Here is an 8,495-nt window from a genome sequence, read left to right as displayed (position 1 = left end):
TATGGCAACTGTTCCACCAATTCAATTGTATTGGAAGGTTTACTAGTAGAAGTAATACCAACATTTCAGATTTTGCTAGTTTTATAACATCTCTTTCTATAAAAGAATTAGAGAAAAGTCAAGCTTTTATCCCTATTTCCCAAGTTAATAGTAGCAAGGAAGGAAGGATTAGACTCCCACAGCCAATCTAGGCTTTGCTCAACTCATTTGCCTTTAAATCTGTAGTTCAAGGTGAGGAAGCAGTGCAGGCTATTGACTAAGTTATTTCACATTTTCTGACTTGTTATGTGAAACAGTACAGGGAACAATGGCTCTTGGCTTGGCTTTGCATCCAGTGTGTATGTTATTAATGTTATTAATTTTTTTTAAAAAAGTATAGCCATTTGCATTATCTGGTTCTAAATATTCGGAGTTTATTTTCTGTAATGTGTGCATTAATAAAAATAGCTGTTTCTCTAACCTATAGTTTTTTAAAAATTACACAATTTAGGTGAGCAAATACACAGAAATAACCACGATTACTATACTTTTATTTGCTAATAAATATCTTAGTAAACAGGCTTATTCCATTTGTAAGACTTGATAATGCCTCCTAGGAAATAATAGAAAAATAAAACACAATAATAATCAGTAACTTGTACTTTGTACAAATATCTTATTATGTTGCTCAGCATGTAGCTTTGCCAAACCCCATACACTTTCTGCAAATAGATGGCAGATGGATGCAATTCACCTTAAAATGCCCTCGTTATGAGAGCTGAGCATTTTATTACATTGCTAACTTAATAGGCAAGCTAGCACATGAAAATTCACATGAACCATATTATCAAAGTAGATTTCACATGAGAATAATTCATCTCAAGTAATTAATTTTTTAATTACTGGATGAAATTGGAATTCCGAATATATATATATATAGACTAACCTTCCTTTTGAACAACTATTCTTGATTTATTACTATAGCTAATAAAAGAAAATGTGAATGTGATTTTAATTAATGGAGCAGCCTCAAAATAGATACCAAGCTCTTCTCTTCAAACATGGTAGCTCTAATTTATAATTGGTAGTAAAACAAAAAATATTAAAAATAGGTAAAAGGCATAATTTTTAATGCAATGACTTTAGGCATCCAAATTATTCTATATGCATAGAGATACTGGAGTGAAATATGCATAGAGATATTGGAGTGAAATGGAAATATTGTCAGATATGTGAATCTATGAAATGAGTTTGAAACGTTTGAAGTTTGTATATTAGAGGACAAAGAATTATTTTTTGCCGTTGCAACTTGGAACAAATACAAAAAAACATCTTTATTATTTTTACTTCTTTTAAAGTAAAGCAAGGAGTAATTTTTAAAAAGTATAGCCATTTGCATTATCTGGTTCTAAATATTCGAGTTTATTTTCTGTAATGTGTGCATTAATAAAAATAGCTGTTTCTCTAACCTATAGTTTTTTAAAAATTACACAATTTAGGTGAGCAAATACACAGAAATAACCACGATTACTATACTTTTATTTGCTAATAAATATCTTAGTAAACAGGCTTATTCCATTTGTAAGACTTGATAATGCCTCCTAGGAAATAATAGAAAAATAAAACACAATAATAATCAGTAACTTGTACTTTGTACAAATATCTTATTATGTTGCTCAGCATGTAGCTTTGCCAAACCCCATACACTTTCTGCAAATAGATGGCAGATGGATGCAATTCACCTTAAAATGCCCTCGTTATGAGAGCTGAGCATTTTATTACATTGCTAACTTAATAGGCAAGCTAGCACATGAAAATTCACATGAACCATATTATCAAAGTAGATTTCACATGAGAATAATTCATCTCAAGTAATTAATTTTTTAATTACTGGATGAAATTGGAATTCCGAATATATATATATATAGACTAACCTTCCTTTTGAACAACTATTCTTGATTTATTACTATAGCTAATAAAAGAAAATGTGAATGTGATTTTAATTAATGGAGCAGCCTCAAAATAGATACCAAGCTCTTCTCTTCAAACATGGTAGCTCTAATTTATAATTGGTAGTAAAACACAAAATATTAAAAATAGGTAAAAGGCATAATTTTAATGCAATGACTTTAGGCATCCAAATTATTCTATATGCATAGAGATACTGGAGTGAAATATGCATAGAGATATTGGAGTGAAATGGGAAATATTGTCAGATATGTGAATCTATGAAATGAGTTTGAAACGCTTTGAAGTTTGTATATTAGAGGACAAAGAATTATTTTTGCCGTTGCAACTTGGAACAAATACAAAAACATCTTTATTATTTTTACTTCTTTTAAAGTAAAGCAAGGAGTAATTTTTAAAAAGTATAGCCATTTGCATTATCTGGTTCTAAATATTCGAGTTTATTTTCTGTAATGTGTGCATTAATAAAAATAGCTGTTTCTCTAACCTATAGTTTTTTAAAAATTACACAATTTAGGTGAGCAAATACACAGAAATAACCACGATTACTATACTTTTATTTGCTAATAAATATCTTAGTAAACAGGCTTATTCCATTTGTAAGACTTGATAATGCCTCCTAGGAAATAATAGAAAAATAAAACACAATAATAATCAGTAACTTGTACTTTGTACAAATATCTTATTATGTTGCTCAGCATGTAGCTTTGCCAAACCCCATACACTTTCTGCAAATAGATGGCAGATGGATGCAATTCACCTTAAAATGCCCTCGTTATGAGAGCTGAGCATTTTATTACATTGCTAACTTAATAGGCAAGCTAGCACATGAAAATTCACATGAACCATATTATCAAAGTAGATTTCACATGAGAATAATTCATCTCAAGTAATTAATTTTTTAATTACTGGATGAAATTGGAATTCCGAATATATATATATATAGACTAACCTTCCTTTTGAACAACTATTCTTGATTTATTACTATAGCTAATAAAAGAAAATGTGAATGTGATTTTAATTAATGGAGCAGCCTCAAAATAGATACCAAGCTCTTCTCTTCAAACATGGTAGCTCTAATTTATAATTGGTAGTAAAACACAAAATATTAAAAATAGGTAAAAGGCATAATTTTAATGCAATGACTTTAGGCATCCAAATTATTCTATATGCATAGAGATACTGGAGTGAAATATGCATAGAGATATTGGAGTGAAATGGGAAATATTGTCAGATATGTGAATCTATGAAATGAGTTTGAAACGTTTGAAGTTTGTATATTAGAGGACAAAGAATTATTTTTTGCCGTTGCAACTTGGAACAAATACAAAAAAACATCTTTATTATTTTTACTTCTTTTAAAGTAAAGCAAGGAGTAATTTTTAAAAAGTTGATTGTTTTCAAATGATGGCTTGAAAGTTTAAATTTAGGTTGCTATCTATGCTCCAGGATGTAATCCTAGAAACTTTAAAAGTATTTTGCATTTCCATATCTATCAGTGGAGCTGATCCACTGGAATAGGTGTCCTCATTCCTCTCCACAGCCATTTCTCTCCTCTGCCATTGGTCTTTTTAGCAAGAACTATAGTATGGGTGTGGATTGAGGTCGGTCTTGAATTTATAAGTATGCCCCACTTAAGACACAGTTCTAGATTATATTAGCCACAGACTATATGTATTTATCCCATTTTACTTGTTAACAGTTCTCCAAACATCTTTCCTGATTGATGTGATTCCTGTAAAATTTAAGACTAATAATTTACCCACTAAAGTTTTTTCTCCTGTGAGGACAGGGTACTTTTTGTTACTGTTTTAGAAATGTTGTTTATTTGGACATTGCTATTTCAAATATAATTTTACATTGAGTCAAATATATGCCTGTGCTAACAATGCAAACGTAGCAATCATATATCTGTAAAAAGGAAAAAAAAAGTACAATTCTCTTAATCTGTCAGCATTTATTACTGTGTTGTATTAGTTAAACAGGAAAACAATAGAAATAGGTCTTCTGTGTTGCTGTATTTTTCATTAAAATAGTTGTTTGGATCAGGAAAATGATCTTTGAAAATTTCTAAAAACTTTTTCTAAAGACAGAAATAGTATATATGCTTTAGATTTGTTAAAAGGAATGTTACACATTTTCTGTAGTTAATCATATCTAACACTAAAGTAGGGGATAAATACTTGAGTTTCTGCCAGTAGCATAATCCTGTATCCTGAGTGGTTCATATCTTATGAATCCGAGTATAAATATAAATGTTATTACAACTTGATATTATTTGATTGTTTTGTATTATTAAAATTCTTTGATTTTATTTTATTCTTTGTAGGAATGAACCTGAACAGAAATGTAGATTATTTGTCCCACTAGTATTTATAATATACAACTGGGATCAAGTTCTGGTTTTTATTTTAGGCTTATATTACATTACACTATAACAGCAGTTTTCTATTTCCAAAAAAGATATTTTTTGCAGAATATATCGGTAGTAACAGCACCTATCTGTCACTTCTGGAAGTTAATTTTTGTATTTTGATGGACACGATACATAAAGCAAACAGGAAGCCCTTCTAGGTGTATTACTTCAAGTTTACAAAGGTTACTATCTAGTAGAAGTACATTACATTTTAGCTAAGTATTGATTTATTGTTAGTCATAAATTCTTTTGTATGAAAAATTAGAACATTAAAATATTATATGAAAGCTTATGGGATTGTAATGATGAATAATGTAAATGTTTACAACAATAATAAAACAGTTGAATTATATTCTGTATTTATCTTATTTTGTCACAAGGTTTAAGAGTACTGCAAATAGGCTACAATAATATGAACTAATAAATAAATATATTTGAAATTCTTGATTAACTTTTGCTTAATAATATCAAATCTTTCAGTATTAAGGTCAAGCTCTTGGAAGAATCCTCTGTTGGAATTAATGAATTTTATTTTAAGCTACATGTGCATATCAATTATGAGAGTTTTCCACACTGGGATGAACAATAGGAGCAGATCTTCGGAAAGTGACTATTTTTTAAAGAGCATATTTAATATTAAAGAATTTTTTTATGTTTTTAATATTGCAATCTGTTTTAAAACATGCCTATAATATTGAATTATTTCTGATAATATACTTTCCAAAGCGCAAAAGGCAAGTTAATTTGCTTATAAAACTACATCTTGGGGTATAAAAACCCTACTTTTATTGCCATGTTTATCATTACATAGTTTCTTATCTGACTAAATTCACATACTAATGATTCAGTAATAAAATGACAGCACTTGTAAATAAATTACTTAAATGAAGTTATGGTGTAAATATTCCAGTTTACCTTTTGTTTCAATCAATATCTGAAAATAAAAAAGAAAAATCAAGTTCATGTGCCAGGCCAATATCAATTCTTGTTTAAACATAAAAACTTGAGCTTTGATTTTAAAATAACAAGGCAGAACATTCTTGTTAATCAAAATATTATACTATGTCATCTTGAAGCTTTATTGAAATAATTAGGTTTATATCAGAGCTTCTACAGAATTAACATTTTGTATAATTGACTTAAATACACAAACCAACTAGTTAAAAACTTCATTAACTAGCAGATGCACAATTCACCCTGATCCAGCAAGGTTTTCATAGACTGGTCATCCTTTGCACTCTGATCTTATGTTCACAAAAAGGTGTTATGAAATGTAGCAAAGACGATTCCAAATTCTGTCAAGCCAGAAACAATCAACTTTTTCAAGCTAAAGACTGCATTTGACATTGAGTGATATGCCAGAGTCTACTTCATCAGTAAAGTAAGGACAATTGCTAAAAATTGATTTAATTTGTACACAAACTAAATTAACAAATTAATTGAATACAGTTAATACTATTCCTATCATTTTATTTTTTTAAAAAAAAATTTGTGTCACATTGATAATTTTATTGATGGGCATTTTCCAAAGAGCTGTGGGACTCATTCAGACCGGAGAACTTAGGGCTCTGTCTTCCATATTAAGAAAAGAGAATTCTGCATTCAGCCTGAACCAGTTTTTCTTTGTTGACAGGTAGAATGAATAAGCAATTCTGGTCGAAATAAAAGTTAAAGTATGCTGTAGTTTTCAGAAATCAGCACTGATTTGATGTTAATCAAATTTAATCACTATTTAGGACCACAACATAGCTTCTCTGTATAATTATCAAATGTGGACTACTTTATTCTTTTTGGCTCCATGGGAAACCTAAAATACTACATGGTACAAGCTGCATTGGGATTGGGTTGAAAATGAACTACACCACTTCTATGATAATCTCCAATGAGAGCTATAGGTCAAATTGGTAAGAAATTCTAGATGTTTTTCTGATGCACCTGGAGCACATAGCAATGCTATGCTCATTAAAGGTTATGTTGTAAACGACCTTAAACAGAATTTTAAAAGCAGCTTTGGAGAGAACATTGGACATGATAATGTTCACCATATTTTCACCATATCAGTACTCCGAAGAGTCAGTATTTATAGGAAGCAGTGTTATGGCAGAACTATTTATAATTTAACTGAGTTTTACCTATTTTATCAGTAATGACTTGTCAAGATCTTGAGAGATTTATTTATATCACCTGTTGATCTTTTTACTGAAGACTCCAGGGATTGAACATAGCCTTATATGCATCCAGTGCATTGCTATCTGTCACTGATGTATGGCTCCTCTCCTAATAGACTCAATCCTTCTTAAGCCTAATGAAATCAGTGGGCTAAAGCAGGGGTCTCCAACCTTAGCAACTTTAAGATTTGTGGAACTTTAGACTTGGCAACTTTTAAGACTTTATCTCTATCAACTTTAAGACTTGTGGACTTCAACTCCCAGAATTCCTCAGCCAGCTTTGCTGGCTGAGGAACTCTGGGAGTTGAAGTCCACAAGTCTTAAAGTTGCCAAGGTTGGAGACCCTTGGGCTAAAGAACACAACAATATTGGAATTGTCCTTCTCTGTATAGTTGCAATATATGTGTGGAATTGTGTTCTCAATGGAGAATAAACAAAATGTAGCTTCTAAAGCTTGGAAATTATACAATCATTAAAGGGTAGGGGGAATATAGAGTAAAACAAAATGTAGTACACAAAACAAATCCATAGACAGAATTGAAAAGAACATTAAGATTTTTAACTAATACATTGCTAAAAGAATGTATTCCTTTACTCTTTATTTAATTGCTTATTATAAAAATATATTAAATACACATCTACAATATTTTTCTCCTGTTCCTTTCTGTTGAAAATATATATTCCCACTGAGTGATAAAACAGGAAAGGAGTACTTTTTATACTGTAGTTAGATTAATGAATGTGTATCATTTCAGCCATCTGAATGGAAAGGTATAGATCTACCAGTGTGAAGAAGAGCTGTACTGATAGTTATTTTAAAAATTGAATGATTACATATAAACAGAGAGCTTCTAGTCCCATATGAATGTAGGTGTGTGGGTGTAAGTGTGTGTATATATATACACACAGAGACACATGCACACACATATATACATACATTTCTCGTGAGGACATTGACAGTAGCTTCAGATACAGATAATCCTTAAATTATGAACATTCATTCAGTGACTCTTCAATGTTATGGCATCACTGAACGAAGGGAGATATCACTGGTCCCCCAAGTTACAGCTGCTGCAGCACTCCTGCAGTTATATGATCAAAATTTGGCACCTGGCAGCTTGCCAGCACTTACGACTGCAAGGGGTGCTTCAATTTCCACCTCCCCCCTGCCTACCTGTTCCCATCTATGCCTTTTTGGCTCCCTGCCATCCATGCTACATGCCCTTTAGCTAACCTTTGCTGTCTTGCTGACCACACATGTCCAGCTTGGCCCTTCACAAAGCAGCTGTTGGCTTCATGAGGCTTTCTTTTCCAGGTCATACACTGAAGTTTACTCGCAAGTCCTGGAGAAGATGGACTTGTGGCAGCAGCTGCTTTATGAAGGGCCAGGGTGGACCTGCCTCATCAGTGACAGCAGAAAGAAACTGGAAAAAATCAGCAGCAGCTGTGGAGTGACAGGGACCTCGGAGTACAGGGCAACTGTAGGTGGGACTGGGCTCAGGTACCCCAGGGTGGTTGTGGCTTGTACCACACTGTTGCTCCTGGGATTTCCCAGAGCACAGTGGCTTTGCATTGTATTATTGGGATGACCGAGGCTTCTAGAGGCAGCTCAACTTTGTACTGTGCTGCAGATGAGGGGTTTTTGCTGGCCCAGAGTTGCAGTACATCAAGAAGCACTTGAGTGCAGAATGGGAAGCAGCCCCGGAGTTGTTAGGTTCTGGGTTTTTTTGCTGCCCTGAAAGGCAGAGTGCAGGACAGCTAAAAGGCAGAGATAGTGAGAGTTCCTTACTTTACTGAGATTCAGGGCTGGGATGGACCAAACCTAGAATGGTTTAGATTGGGGTCCCAGGCTATCAACCAGTGGAATTCAGTTAACGATAGCAATGGGAGTGCAGTTATTGCTAACAATAGCAATGGGAGTGGCATTATTGATTGCTGCCAATAAGTGATTTGGTCACTCAATG

Source organism: Ahaetulla prasina, chromosome 5, assembly GCF_028640845.1.
Source record: "Ahaetulla prasina isolate Xishuangbanna chromosome 5, ASM2864084v1, whole genome shotgun sequence".
Classification (NCBI taxonomy): Eukaryota; Metazoa; Chordata; class Lepidosauria; order Squamata; family Colubridae; genus Ahaetulla; species Ahaetulla prasina.
This window is presented reverse-complemented; position numbering follows the sequence as displayed.